General features: G+C 46.0%; 1 protein-coding gene across 1 annotated transcript in view; it reads right to left on the bottom strand.

Moving 5' to 3' along the window:
- Positions 1 to 15,752, bottom strand: part of LOC140212191 (bifunctional heparan sulfate N-deacetylase/N-sulfotransferase 2-like) — a 566,492-nt gene that overhangs the window by 531,954 nt on the left and 18,786 nt on the right. Inside the window, exon 2 of the mRNA XM_072282865.1 lies at positions 4,971 to 5,160. The gene's annotated coding sequence lies outside the window, so the exon portion shown is untranslated. The remainder of the gene's footprint in view (positions 1 to 4,970; positions 5,161 to 15,752) is intronic.

Genomic DNA, 15,752 nt, shown 5'->3' with positions numbered 1-15,752 from the left:
GTTTGAGGCTGTTTACAACTTCACTCTAGCAAGCTCTGCGGTGACACTGGTGCCAAGCTGTATCGATGCTTGCCCTTCCCTTGGACTACATCAGTGACGTGGAGAGGGGGAACCCACTGCATGGGCAGCAGCTGGTTCTTCAAATCTTACTGCCCAGGATAGCGCCCTGGAGAGGACACAGTCCACCAGAGGCGCAAACCCATGATATCCTGGGATCGACGGCTGCCTACTACCACCATCAGGTAGGAGATACAGAAGCCTAAAGGCACTCACTCAGTGATTCAGGAACAGCTTCTTCCCCCCTGCCATCCGATTCCTAAATGGACACTGAGCCCATGAACACTACCTCCCTTTAAAAATATATATTATTTCCGTTTTTGCACGATTTTTAATTTATTCAATATACGTATAGAGTAATTGATTTACTTATTTTTTTCTTCTTGTATATTCTGTACTGCATTGAACTGCTGCTGCTAAGTTAACAAATTTCACGGCACATGCCGGTGATAATAAACCTGATTCTGATTCTAAATCATTTTTGTGATCCTCCTTTGAACCCTCTCTAGTTTCAGCACATCCTTTCTAAAATACAGGGCCCAAAACTGAAACCATAGAAACCACAGAAAAACTACAGCACAGAAACAGGCCTTTTGGCCCTTCTTGGCTGTGCTGAACCATTTTCTGCCTAGTCCCACTGACCTGCACACGGACCATATCCCTCCATACACCTCCCATCCATGTATCTGTCCAATTTATTCTTAAATGTTAAAAAAGAACCCGCATTTACCACCTCGTCTGGCAGCTCATTCCATACTCCCACCACTCTCTGTGTGAAGAAGCTCCCCCTAATGTTCCCTTTAAACTTTTCCCCCCTCACCCTTAACCCATGTCCTCTGGTTTTTTTCTCCCCTTGCGTCAGTGGAAAAAGCCTGCTTGCATTCACTCTATCTATACCCATCATAATTTTATATACCTCTATCAAATCTCCCCTCATTCTTCTATGCTCCAGGGAATAAAGTCCTAACCTATTCAACCTTTCTCTGTAACTGAGTTTCTCAAGTCCTGGCAACATCCTTGTAAACCTTCTCTGCACTCTTTCAACCTTATCAAATATCCTTCCTGTAATTTGGTGACCAAAACTGAACACAATACTCCAGATTCGGCCTCACCAATGCCTTTTACAACCTCATCATAATATTCCAGCTCTTATACTCAATACTGCTCACAATACTCCAAATGAGGCCTCACCTGTGCTTTATAAAGTCTCAACATTACATCCTTGCTTTTATATTCTAGTCCTCTTGAAATGAACACTAACATTATATTTGCCTTCCTCATCAGACTCAACTTGCAAATTAACCTTTATGGAATCCTGTACAAGGACTCCCAAGACCCTTTGTGCCTCCGTTTTTTGTATTCTCTCTCCATTTATTAAATAGACAATCCTTCTGGTTCTTCTACCAAAGTGCATGGCCATACACTTCCCAACTCTGTATTCCATCTGCCCATTCTTTGCTCATTCTCCTAATCTAAGTCCTTCTACATCCCGTCTACTTCTTAAAAACTACCTGCCTCTCCACCTATCTTCATATTGCCTGCAAACTTTGCAACAAAGCTATCAATTCCATCATCCAAATCATTGACATATAACGTAAAAAGAATCAGCCCTAACACCAACCCCTGTAGAACACCACAAGTCACTGGCAGCCAACAAGAAAGGGCTCCCTTCATTCCTACTCTCTGCCTCCTGCCAATCAGCCACTGCTTTATCCATGCTAGAATCTTTCCTGTAATCCAATGGGCTCGTAGCTTGTTAACAGCCTTATGTGTGGCACCTTGTCAAAGGCCTTCTGAAAACCCACATACACACCATCAACCGATTCCTCTTTGTCAATCCTGCTTATTTCTTCAAAGAATTCCCACAGATTCATCAGGCAAGATTTTCCCTTGAAGAAACCACGCAGACCATGGTCTATTTTATCATGTGCCTTTAAGTACCCTGAGACCTCGTCCTTAATAATAGACTCCAATATCCTCCGAACCACTGAGGTCAGACTAACTGGCCTATAGTTTCCTTTCTTCTGCCTCTCTCCCTTCTTGAAGAGTGGAGTGACATTTGCAACTTTCGAACCTTCAGGAACCAATCCAGAATCTAGTGATTCGTGGAAGATCACTACTAATACCTCCACAATCTCTTCACCTCTTTCAGAAGTCTGGGGTGTACACCATCTGGTCCAAATGACTTATCTACCTTCAGACCTTTCCGTTTCCCAAGAACCTCTTCTCTAGCGATGGTAACTTCACACTTTCATGCCCCCTGACACCTGCAACTTTCACCAGTCTGCTATGTCTTCCAATGTAAAAACTGATGCAAAATATTTATTCAGTTCATCTGCTATTTCACTGTCGCTCATTACTACCTCTCCAGCATCATTTTCCAGCAGTCTGATATCCACTGCCACCTCTCTTTTACACTTTATGTATCTGAAGAAACTCTTAGTACCCTCTTTGATATTATTGGCTTGCTTATTTTCATATTCCATCCTTACCTTCTCCATAACTTTTTTCATTGCCTTCTGTTGGTTTTTAAAAGCTTCTTAATCCCCTAACTTCCCACTAATTTTTGGTCTATTAAATACCCTCTCTGTGGCTTGTATGTTGGCTTTGATTTCTCTTGTTAGCCACGGTTGTGCCATCTTTCCTTTATACTTCTTCCTCTTTGGGATGTACATATCCTGTGCCTTTTGAATTGCATCCGAAATACCAGCCATTGATGCTCTGCCATCATCCCTGCCAGTGTTCTTTTCCAATAAATCCTGGCCAACTCCTCTCTCATGGCTCTGTAGTTCCCTTTACTCCACTGTAGTATGCATTATATTCCCCCCTATACTTACCTCCAATCACCTTAATATGTTACTCTCTCACCTATTAACTATTTCCACGCTGGGAAATTATCTTAAAAGCACCTGAAAAAAATTTGCTGTCATTGTAAACCACTCCAGTACACATCTCTGAGGATCATAAACTTGTTGTGATGGAGAGGCTTATGCAAATTCCGACAGCAATGCCATTTGGAGCTTAGCCATCTGAGGCTTAGCTCCTGGTAGGGTCACCCATGGCAGTAAGGTCCAAGGGGAAGAGACCAAACAAAGAGCGATCCAACCAAATCCTCAATGGTGGAGATGGCAGAAGATGATGATACTTCGCAATGACAATGAAGGTGGAGGAAGGCTGCTGCAGTGAAGGGTCCACAGTCATTTTGTACACCATGCCACAGGACCCTGACCCCGAGCTGTCAAAGACTATGTAATGGTTGCCTGTACCTTGGCCTCCACAGATTAAACAAAGTCATGCACAGGTACCCTCCATAAGGGAGTCCACCCTAACATCCTGGTAGGTGTATCCTGGATTGTCCTCTACACTCACCTGAAGACAACTCCTTAGGGGAACAATATACTCGACGCGAGTGATTGCAATATGACTATGACTACAATTCCAGTACATAAGGCAAACAATAGTTTGCGTACGTTTCCATTTCCACCTGAAGAAAATTTCAGTCAGGCAAGACAACTACTGGCATTCCAGTAAGTCGGGTTGGGCATCGAGTCAGCAATCATCAGTTCCAAGTAAACCACCGTAAGTGGCTATGCAAGCAGAACTGAAGGTTAAGCAGAAAGAGCACCATGGTAGTGGAGAAGTTAGTGTAACACTACTACAGCTCGGGGCATTCCGAAGTTTAGAGTTCAATTTTGGTGCCATTTGTAAGGAGTTCACCCCAGGAACGTGCGAGTTTCCTCTGGGTGCTGCCGCTGCCTCTCACATTCCGAAACAGTACCGGTCAGTAGGTTAACTGGTCATTGTAAACTGTCCCATGATTAGGTTAGGGTTAAGTAGGTGAGTGCTGGACGGTGTGGTTCGTTGGGCCGGAAGGGCCAATTCCACACTATATCCCTAAATCACAACACAGGCAAGCAGCTTAGCTGACCCGCTCCACCACTCCACACAACTTCAGATCCACGGACAGACCCACAGGGATGGACACAGGCCTGCAAATAGCCCAGCCTACGTTTTTCTTTTCGTAATCAACAGGTCTATATACCTGCTGGCCTCCTGAGAGACCAAGATCTGTTGCCTCGGCCATATTGCAGCAGTATATTGCCTTGCATACAAAACTGAGAGGTACAGATAGGGGAAACGCAGGCAGGCTTTTTCCACTGTGTTGGGTGAGACTAGAACTACAGATCATGGGTTAAGGATGAAAGGTAAAAAGTTTAAAGGGGAAGATGAGGGGGAATTCATTCACTCAGAGGCTGGTGCGAGTGGAGCTGCCAGTGAGAGTGGAGGATGCCGGTTTGATTTCAACAGTTCAAAGAGAAGTTTGGATAAGTACATGGATGGGAGGGGTATGGAGGACTATGGTCTAGGTGCAGGTTGATGGGACTAGGCAAAATAACGATTCAGCACAGACTAGATGGGCTGAAGGGTCTGTTTCTGCACTGCTGTGCTCTATGACTCCATGACCATAGACTACCTGCTGACTTGGAGTGAGTCAAGGCTCTCAGATGTGCCTTTGTTCGTTCCTCTGGGGTGTCAGGAAACTGCTCACTAGAGCACAAAACCACCAAAACCACGAAAGCTGAAAGAACCTACTGTACACCCATAATTAGGTGGTCAGAGGTTTCCCTCGATGATTAAGCAGCATTCACAAATAATACTCTGATGCCCACAGATTAGAGAGGCAAGTTCTGCAACACTCTATCCGAGAATCTACAATGGACAACCTGCGGTTGTGGAGGATACGAAGATACTGGAGAATTAGTGGCAAAAATTTACCTTTCCTGAACCTGCAGTGCTGTCATTGACATTGATGATCAGAATAATAATTACAATATTATATATTTTAATTATAATACGAAGATGGTATTAAGTCCAAGTTTCCCTATCAACCAAGAAATTGATTGTGGACTTACAGAAGGAGAAGTCAAGGTAACACACAGCAGTTCTCATCAGCAGCGGAAAAGACGAGCAGCCTTAAGTTCCTGGTGTCAACGTTTCTGAGGATCTGTACTGAGCCCAACATATGAATACAATCATGAAGAAGGCATGCCAGTGACTACATTTCATTAGGAGTTTGAGGAGATTTGGTATGTCACCAAGCACCTGCAAATTCAAAGTTCAAAGTAAAACTTATTATCAGAGTTCATACATATCACCACATACAACACAGATTAATCTTCCTGCAGGCATACTTAGCAAATCTATAGAACAGCAATTGTAAACAGGATTACTGAACAATAAACTGCAAATGCAAACATAAATAAATAGCAATAAATAATGAGTATGAACTTACAAGATAAAGAGTCCTTAAAGTCAAACCATGTGGGAACACCAGGAGTGTGGTTAAGCCCTTTTGTTCAAGAGCCTGATGGTTGAGGGGTAGTAACTTTTCTTGAACCTGGTGGTGTGAGTCCTGAGGCTCCTGTACCTCCTTTGATAGTGGTAGTGAGAAAAGAGCATGGCCTGGGTGGTGAGGATCTCTGATGATGGATGCTGCTTTTCTATGACAGCATTTCATGTAGATGTGCTCAATAGTTGGGAGGGCTTTACCTGTGATGCCAAATCCATTACCTTTTGTACAACTTTCCACTCAAAGGCATTGGTGTTCCCATACAGGCTGTAACGCAGCCAGTCAGCACACTTTCCACCACACACCTATAAAGGTTTGTCAAGATTTTTGATGACGTGTGAATTTCTGCAGACTCCTGAGGAAGTAGAGGTGCTGACATGTTTTCTTTGCAATTATATTTATATGATGGTTCCAGCATAGGTCTTCTGAGATGATGGACCTCTTGGTTTCCCTCTCCTGAAATCTATAATCAGTTCCTTGGTCTTGCTGACACTGAGTGAGAGGTTGTTGTTATGACACCTCTCAGCCAAATTTTCAGTCTCCCTCCTGTATGCTGACTCATCACCACCTTTGATCGAGCCCACAGCAGTGGTGTCATCAGCAAACTTGCATATGGTTTCTACAACTGTACCTTGGAGAGTATTCTGACTGGTTCCATCACTGTCAGGTACGGAGGGGCCACTACACAGGATCAAGAAAGGCTGCAGAGAGTTGTAGACTAAGCCAGCTTTATACTGGGCACTAGCATCCCCACCATAAGTGACATCTTCAACAAGTGTCACTTCAAGTAGGCAGTATTCATCATGAAGGATCCCTACCATCCAGGACATGCCCTCTTCTCATCGCTACAGTCAGAAAGGAGGCACAGGAGTCTGAAGACACACACATACACACAGTATGTTAGGAACAGCTTCTTCCCCTCCACCGTCAGATTTATGAAATTTCCATGAACTACCTCACTATTGACCTCTCCTTTTGCACTACATTTTTTATATTTTTTGTCATTACTCAGTAATTTATGTACAGCTGCTGCAAAACAAATCTAATGACATATGCCAATGATAATAAAATTAACTCTGAGCAGCATCACAGGGATGGAATGGAGAAGCCCCCCCAAGTTTACGCAAGGGCCCTGCTCCTGAGAACTCTCCACAAGCCAATTTCTTTACAAGTCAGAAACATCCATTCTGTTCGTACCCGTGTCATACACCTGCAGTAATTCTCTTGTTTAATCGAACAGCCAACCTAACATTATGCATAATCAGTGCAATAGAATATACACTGCAGGCAGCCCTTCATCAACTCCACAAGACATACTGTTACTACAACTAAACACAAACACAAGCAAGTCTGCAGATGCTGGAAATCCAAGTACCACACACTAAATGCTGGAGGAACTCAGTAGGCCAGGCAGCATCTATGGAAGAGAGTAAACGGTTGACGTTTCAGGCCGAGACCCTTCTTCAGGACTGAGGAGGAAGGGGGAAGGGGGAAGGTACCTTCATTAAATGGCGGGGGGAGGGGGGAGGCTAGTTGGACGTTGACAGGTGAAACCAGGAGGGTGGGAAAGGTCAAGGGCTGGGAAAAAAAGGATCTGATAGGAGAGGAGAGTGAACAACAGGAGAAAGGGAAGCGGGGGGGGGGGAGTAAAAGGCAGATGAGGTGAAAAGTCAGAGTGAGTGAAGGGAGAGGGGACCTGTTCACCAGAAAAAGATCAATGTTCATGCCATCAGGTTGGAGGCTACCCAGACAGAATACAAGGTGTTGCTCTGCCAGCTGAGGGTGGCCTCATCTTGGCACAAGAGGCCATGGACTGGCACTTTGGAACAATAACAGGAATTAGAATTAAAACGTTTGGCCACCAGGAAGTCCTGCTTGTAGGAAGATATGTTGGAGAATTTGCAGAGTCAGACTCAAAGTCAGGGTGGAATTTATTACCATATGCATGTCCAAGTTCAGCACAATATGATGAAAAGTCTACTTGCAGCAGCAGCATCATATTCACAGATAAGGAGCATTCACAAGAAAACATGAATTATGCACAACTTTTAACAAGAAATGGCACAATTAGAACATAATAAATCCTTCGTAGTGCAGTGGTCATAGTGTTGCTATAGAGACGTAGTGATTAGGGTTTTGCCAGTTAGTTCAAGAACTGAATGGCTGAAGGGAAGTAGCTGTTCCTAAACCCGGTGCCGTGAGACTAACGGCTTCATTTTTCCTGCTGACGGCAGCTGTGAGAAAATGGCATGGCCGGCTGGGTGGTGGGATGTTCGATGATGGATGTTGCCTTCTTGAGGCACAGGCTCTTGTAGATACTACCGATAGAGAGGAGGGACGTGCTCGTGATGAATTGGACTAAATCCACTACTCTCAGCATTCCTGCACATTCCAATTACCGTAGCAGACCACGACACTTTCAACAGTACCCCTGTACAAGTTCATTAGGGTGCTCCATGACAACTTCCTTACCTTGGAAGAAAGTAAAGACAGGAGTCATCCATAACCCAGGCAACCCTTGTAAAGAGACTTTAACACATGGAGCAAAGAGTAAACCACTTTCCCTTCAAATCAGTGTAGCCTCTGGGGTGCATTCTTGCCTCTGAACTAGAAGGTTGTATGTTCAAATCCCACTCTGGAGCACAGAGTACAAAAATCAAACCTACATTCACAACACGCTGGAGGAACTCAGCAGGTCGGGCAGCATCCGTGGAAAAGATCAGTTGACGTTTCGGGCCGGAACCCTTCGTCAGGACTGAGGAGGGAGGGGGCAGAGGCTCTATAAAGAAGGTGGGGGGAGGGTGGGAAGGAGAAGGCTGGTAGGTTCCAGGTGAAAAACCAGTAAGGGGGAAGATAAAGGTGTGAAAAACCTCATCCTCGGAGCAGATGCGGCGGAGACGGAGGAACTGGAAATAGGAAATAGCATTTTTGCATGTGGCGGAGTGGGAAGAGGTATGGTTGAGGTAGTTATGAGAGTCAGTGGGCTTGATGAGGTTTTCCGTTCCCAGGACATCTCAAATGTCCTCTTTCTTTAAAGATCGTGGTTTCCCTTCTGCTGTCATCAATGATGCCCTCACCCGCATCTCCTCCATTTCCCGCACTTTGGCCCTCACCCCATCCTCCCGCCACCACAACAGGGACAGAATTTCCCTTGTCCTCGCCTACCACCCCACCAGCCTCCGGATCCAGCACATTATCCTCTGCAACTTCCGCCACCTTCAACAGGACCCCACCACTAAGCACATCTTTCCCTCTCCACCCCTCTCCACTTTCTGCAAGGATCGGTCCCTCCACGACTCCCTGGTCCACACGTCCCTCCCCACGGATCTCCCACCCGGCACTTATCCCTGTAAGCGCAAGTGCTATACCTGTCCCTACACCTCCTCTCTTGCCACCATTCAGGGCCCCAAACAGTCCTTCCAGGTGAGGCAACACTTCATTTGTGAGTCTGTTGGGGTCATCTATTGCATCCGGTGCTCCCGGTGCGGCCTCCTCTACATCGGTGAAACCCGACGCAGATTGGGGGACCGCTTCGTCGAGCACCTCCACTCCGTCCGCCACAACAGACAGGATCTCCCAGTAGCCACCCACTTCAACTCTGCTTCCCACTCCCATTCAGATATGGCCATACATGGCCTCCTCTACTGCCATGATGAGGCTAAACTCAGGTTGGAGGAGCAACACCTCATATACCGTCTAGGTAGTCTCCAGCCCCTTGGTACGAACACAGAATTCTCCAACTTCCAGTAATTCCCTCCCCCTCCCTTCCTCTATCCCTATTTCACTCTGCCCCCTCCCCCAGCTGCCTACCACCTCCCTCATGGTTCCACCTCCTTCTACTACCCATTGTGTTTTCCCCTATTCCTTCTTCACCTCTCCTGCCTGTCACCTCCCTGCCTCCCCTCCCCCACCCCTTTATCTTCCCCCTTACTGGTTTTTCACCTGGAACCTACCAGCCTTCTCCTTCCCACCCTCCCCCCACCTTCTTTATAGGGCCTCTGCCCCTTCCCCTACAGTCCTGACGAAGGGTTCCGGCCAGAAACGTCGACCGATCTTTTCTATGGATGCTGCCCGACCTGCTGAGTTCCTCCAGCATGTTGTGAGTGTCGCTTTGACCCCAGCATCTGCAGATTATTTTGTGTTAAAAATCAAACCTAACAGTCCAGTGAGGTAGAGGCTTTAAACAAGATATTTAATTGTAACCTGGCCTCTTCTATTGGGTGTGTGTAAAGGTGCTAACCACACTAACAGCTCAGTTAACCAGGGCCCAGGCCTCAACAGGATGATATTTATTTATTTAGAGATACTGTACAGCACTGTAACAGGCCCTTCAAGCCCAACAAGCCTGCACCGCTCAATCACTCCCGTGTGACCAATTAACTTACCAACCCCTACATCTTCGCAAAGTGGGAGCAAGTCAGAGCACCTGGGAGAAGCCCATTCACAAACTTCTCACAGAGCGGAGGAGATTGAACCCAGATTGCTGGCACAGCGATAGCATTTAAGCTACCATGAGGCAGTCAGCATCACCATAGGACATAGGAGCTGAATTAGGCCATTCGGCCCATCGGGTTTGCTCTGTCATTCCACCATGGTTGATTTATTTTCCCTCTCAACTCCATTCTCCTGTCTTCTCCCCATAATCTTTCATGCCCTCACTAATCATGAACATATCAACCTCCACTTTATACATGTCCAATGGCCTGGCCTCCATAGCCATGAATTCCACAGATTCACTACTCTCTAAAGAAATTCTGCCACATCTCTACTCTATAAAGATGTCCTTCTGCCTTCTAATCTGAGGCTGTGCCCTCTGGTCCTAGACTCTCCCACTAAAGGAAACATCCTCTCCTCATCCGCGCTATCTCAGCCTTTCAATATTATATAAGTTGATTTTGTGCCTCAATTGCTCACTGCTTTGCAATAGACACTACACTTCACAAAAAATACACGGGGGGGGTGGGTTTATAAAATACTTCAGGAAATGGAACAGCAGTATACTAACACCAGCCTCTTTCCAATGTTTTCTACAGTTTTGCTGAAGACTCCAACACGAATCTTCTCAAATCTCTCATTCCAGTGGTTTGGTTTCTAAAGGGTTACACACTACCTGTTGTTGAAATGCTTATTCAGATGTGGGGGCAGTTAATCTGAAAGAAGAACTGACACTCTGCTGATTGAAGGCAAACCGTCCCACCCAATCAATTTACACCTCACAGATTAGAAATTCCAGGGATTTATAGTTTCTTTTATCGAGGACATCTCCCAATAATCCTTTCACTGTCATTAAGTGTAGAATCTGACTCATGGTTTAAAAATATTACAGGCTCAGCGTTCTGGAAGAATAGGAATTAATCCCAAATGAGGATCAAGAATCAACTTGATTCACATACATATTTACATGTATTAGGAACTTGCTGTGGTGTGCTGGTCAAAACATGACATGCAACAAAAAAGACATTCAACAATTAAACAGAAGAAGAAATTATATAAAAAATAAAGTTGGAGGTTAAAGTACACATGTAGAATAAAATGTGAATAAATTGTTAATTATCAGCATGCAATTCAGTGGCCACTTTATTAGGTACAGGAGTGGAATCCAGTATGGTCTTCTGCCGCGGTAGCCCACCCACTTCAAGGTTCGAAGTATTATGCATTCAGAGATGCTCTTCTGCACACTATCGCTGTAACGTGTAGTTATTTCAGATCCCACCACCTTCCTGATCAGCTTGAACCAGCCTGGCCATTCCCCTGTGACCTCTCTCATTGACAGGGCATTTTCATGCACACAACTGCCACCCACTGGATGTTTTTTTGCTTGTCACACCATTCTACAAACTGTTGTGTGTGAAAATCCCGAGATCAGCAATCCCCGATGTATTTTAAATCAAAGATAATCAGGATTGCTTGAAGAAATCCATGCCCAATTACCATCAGCATATACAATCTGAGGCACCAGAGGTCCTGAAGCATTAGCCCACTGCTACACTCGGAAAAGGAATGCCTACCATTCCATCAAAGTTGCTGGTGAACGCAGCAGGTCAGGCAGCAGCTCTAGGAAGAGGTACAGTCGATGTTTCAGGCCGGGACCCTTCGTCAGGATGCTGCCTGACCTGCTGCGTTCACCAGCAACTTTGATGTGTGTTGCTTGAATTTCCAGCATCTGCAGAATTCCTCGTGTTTGCCTACCATTCCATGCCCAGACCGTACTTCGGAATACCTGATCACTCGGCTGTCCTCCTCCAACCTGCAGATAGGCAGAAGCAAAAGAACAAGACTCCAGAGATTAGAAGAACAAAGAGGCGGTCACAGGAGGCCGAAGAGCGGCTACGGGATTGCTTCCAGACGGTGGACTGGGCAGAGTCCAAGGACTGATCTGTATGTCTGAATGAATACACCACAGCTGTGACAGACTTTATAAAAAGTCGTAGACGAATGTGTCCCCAGAAAATCATTCTGTCTTCCCCAACCTGAAGGCCAGATCAGAGGCTTTCAATTCTGGCGACCAAGAAAGGGTGACAAGAGGTCCACATATGATCTCCAGAAAGCTACCTCACGGGCGAAGACGCAATTCCGGACTAAACTTGAATCAACAAAAGATGCTTGACAGTTGTGGCAGTGCTTGAATGCTATTACCTTTTACAAGATGAAACAAGTGACACTTCCAGATGAGTTCAGTGCTCATGTTGAGAACCATCACGAACTCCCACAGCCCCTGATGATCCTGTGATTTCTGATTTCAGCATCTGAGGCCAATGTGAGGGCATCCTTCATCCACAGAAAGCGTCTGGCCCTGGTGGGGCACCTGGCCAAGTACTAAAGACCTGTGCTGATCAATTGGCTGGAGTGCTCATTTAAATCTTTAACCTCTCGCTTTCGCAGTCTGAGATACCCACCTGCTTTAAGGAGACTTTACTTATACCGGTGCCTAAGTAGAACGTGGTACCCTGTCTCAATGGCCATCATCCAGTGGCACCTACATCCACCGTGATGAAGCGTTTTGAGAGGTTGGTGATGAAACATTTCAACTCCTGCCTGAGAAGTGACTTGGATCCACTCCAATTTGCCTGCCGGCACAATAATTCCACAGCAGATGTCATTTCACTGGCTCTTCACTCATCCCTGAAACATCTGCACAGCAAAGATGTATACATCAGAATGCTCTTTATTGATCACAGCTCAGCATTCAATACCACCTTCCCCTCAAAACCAATCAATACACTTCAAGACCTCGGCCTCAATATATCCGTGTGCAATTAGATCTTCAATTTCCTCACTTGCAGACCTCAGTTAGTTCAGATTGGCAACATCTCCTCCACAATCTTCATCAGCACAGGGGTGCCACAAGGCTATGTTTTTAGCCCCTTGCTCTACTCACTTTACCCATATGATTGTGTGGCTAAGCACATCTCCAATGCCCTATCCAATTTGCTGATGACATCACTGTCTCAGGCCAAATCAAAGGTGGTGATGCATCAGCATATAGAAGGGAGATTGAAAATCTGGCTGAGTGGTATCGCAACATCCTCTTACTGAATGTCAGCAAGACTAAGGAGCTTAGTATTGACTTCAGGAGGAGGAAGCCAGCAGGTCCATGAGCCAGTCCTCATCCAGGTATCAGAGGAGGAGAGGATCAGCAACTTTATATTCCTCACTGTTATCATTTCATAGGACCTGTCTTGGGCCCTGCACAGAAGTGCAATTACGAAGAAAGCATGGTAGTGCCTCTTCTTCCTTAGGAGTTGGTGAAAATTCAGCATGACATCCAAAACTTTAACAAACTTCTCTGGATGTGTGGTGGAAAGTACACTGACTGGTGTGGAAACAGTAATGCTCTTGAACAGAAAACCCTACAAAAAGTCCAGTCCATCACCAGTCGATGTGTGAAGGTGGTGTGCAGTCCAACAGCAAGTAGTCGTCCTAGTTGCTTTTCTTGTGATCACAAGACCCCTGTTGTGCATTGATGGTGTAGAATGTTACAATCAAATGCATTGATTTAAGCCTGATTTATACTTCTGCGTTAACTCGACACCGTAACCTACGCAAGTAACTTACATGCGTTGTGAGCATTTATACTTGTGTGTTGGTGCGTCTGCTTCGCTCTGCAATTCGCGCACATGTCACGCATGTGCACACACCTGCCCATGCAAGGCTTCATGGTCATGGTAGTCTTTCTCGGGGTAAACAAGAAGCGAGTGTCTTTTTTCATAAAAGTGAAATATGTCCTCCATAATTTCGGAGGTCTGTAAAGCTTTATGGAAAGCATTGCAGCCAGAGTTCCTTCCCTGCCCTTCAGTCACCCAATGGGAAGCTATTGCAGCGTAGGAGGAAATGCGACACTACCAAGCGGACCAATCACAGCTGTTGCAGTCTGCGTTGCTGCGACGCGCGGTTAAGTTCTGGAGAGGTGCGCGTCGCAGCAACGCAGGCTCTGGCGTAGGGATCTGCGTCGGCTTTGCGGCGACACAGTACTTGCGGCATCACGTTGACGCAGAAGTATAAATCAGGTTTTACTGGTGAACAGCGGGGGGAGCTGTGTGGCCTTGGTCATAGCAAGAACTAGGCCTCAAGCCACAGTGTCGCCTGTTTGCAGCCGCCCATGGGGAGGTGCCGGAGCCAGGCGCTCCACCATATTGCCGGAGGCGGTGTGGCGCGGGATCCATGCTAGAGTCGGTGCTACCCCCAGTGTTCACCTGGCAGAAGACAAGCTGCATTGTGTTTGACTGCAGACTGTTGCAACAATCATGGACTCAGGGTCTCGAACTTTGTTTTGTGTGACTGTATTTTACTGCCTTGTGTTGTGTGTGACTGTTGGTACTTCGTTTTGTACCTTGACCCTGAAGTAACACTGCATATTCATGGCTTTCATGTATAGTTGAATGACAATTAAATGAACGTGAATTTATACACTGAGTTGCTGCCACATGATTGGCTAATTAGATATTTGCATTAATGAGGTGTACCAGTGTACCTAATAAAGTGGCCACTGACTGTATTTAAAATAGCAGCAAGAGTACACTACAGTGATGGAGGCAATAGATAGAGGTTCAGGGCAGTAACTAGAATGATTGATTATATTGATTGTCCGAGGGAAGAAACTCTTAAGATGGCATGAGGTTTTTTGCTTTAATGGTGGTTTCCAGAAGCAAAAGGTAGCTCGCAGGGTGGGTAGTGTCCACAATGATCTTTCCTGTTCACTTCTTTGTCCTGGACACATACAAGCCCGAGAGTGCGAGTGAGAGCTGATGATCTTTACAGCGAACTGTCAGGTCAGCAGAAGTCTTCATGTATTGTCAGAGTATGCTGCACCAAACCAGACAGTGATGACTGATCAGATGGCAGTGTAGAGTGTTCTGGGGATAATGGAATTTTAGTGACTGCTGCAAGAAGTACGATCTCTGCTGAACCTTTCTGTTAACGAAGTAGAGATCAAATAGACAACGGTGAGATGGTGGGATAGTTGCAGAAGGACTGGTTCTCCAGGTTAAAAATTCCCAAACTGGGAAGCAGAAAGATTAAAAGGATTCGCTTCATTTGTCACATGTACATGGCAACACCGAAACAGAGTAAAATGCATCGTCTGCATCAAATGGGAGCAGCAAATGTCACTATGCTTCATGCACCAACACAGCATGCCCACAGCTGCAGCCCAGAATCAGGGGTCTCCAATACTTGGATTAGAGAGCATGAGCTACAAGGAAGGTTGGACAAACCAGGGTTGATTTCTCAGCAGCAGCAGAGGCTGAACGAAGACCTGACAGAACCTTAGAAGATTATGTGAATCACCTTCCTTCTCCAGAGTGAACATTTCTAATACTCACACGGCAACTGTTCTGCCCAGACCACAAAAAAACTGCAGAGTGGTAAACCAGCCCAGTCCATCACGCCAACAGGCCTCCTCTTCACGCACCCCATCTATACTTTCTGCCGCCTCATTAAACCAGCCAAATTAATCAACGGCCATTCGTCCAGGGTCAGTCTCTCTCCTACCCCTCTCCCATCGGGCAGAAGATCTAAACGCTTGGAGATCAAACGCCATCCACAAGGACAGAGGACATCAGATCCCCTGAAACTGCTCAGACACAGCAGAAGAAGTACAAATGGAAACCAGTGCAGCTCATCCCCCACCCCAGATCAGGCAGCCCCCCGATTAACCTCTTGACAAATACAAGAGTCATTCCAACCCAAATCAAACCAAAACCAGAACCGTAAGGCTGGGTAACAACTTCTTCCCCCAAGCTGTGAGACTTATCACCTGCTACCACCCAGCAGACACGTACACCCTGTCTGAATGCCCTCCTACCCACCTCCTCCTCCGCTCCCCAACACACAGACACACTCTCAT

Source organism: Mobula birostris, chromosome 18, assembly GCF_030028105.1.
Source record: "Mobula birostris isolate sMobBir1 chromosome 18, sMobBir1.hap1, whole genome shotgun sequence".
NCBI lineage: Eukaryota > Metazoa > Chordata > Chondrichthyes > Myliobatiformes > Myliobatidae > Mobula > Mobula birostris.
This window is presented reverse-complemented; position numbering and strand designations above follow the sequence as displayed.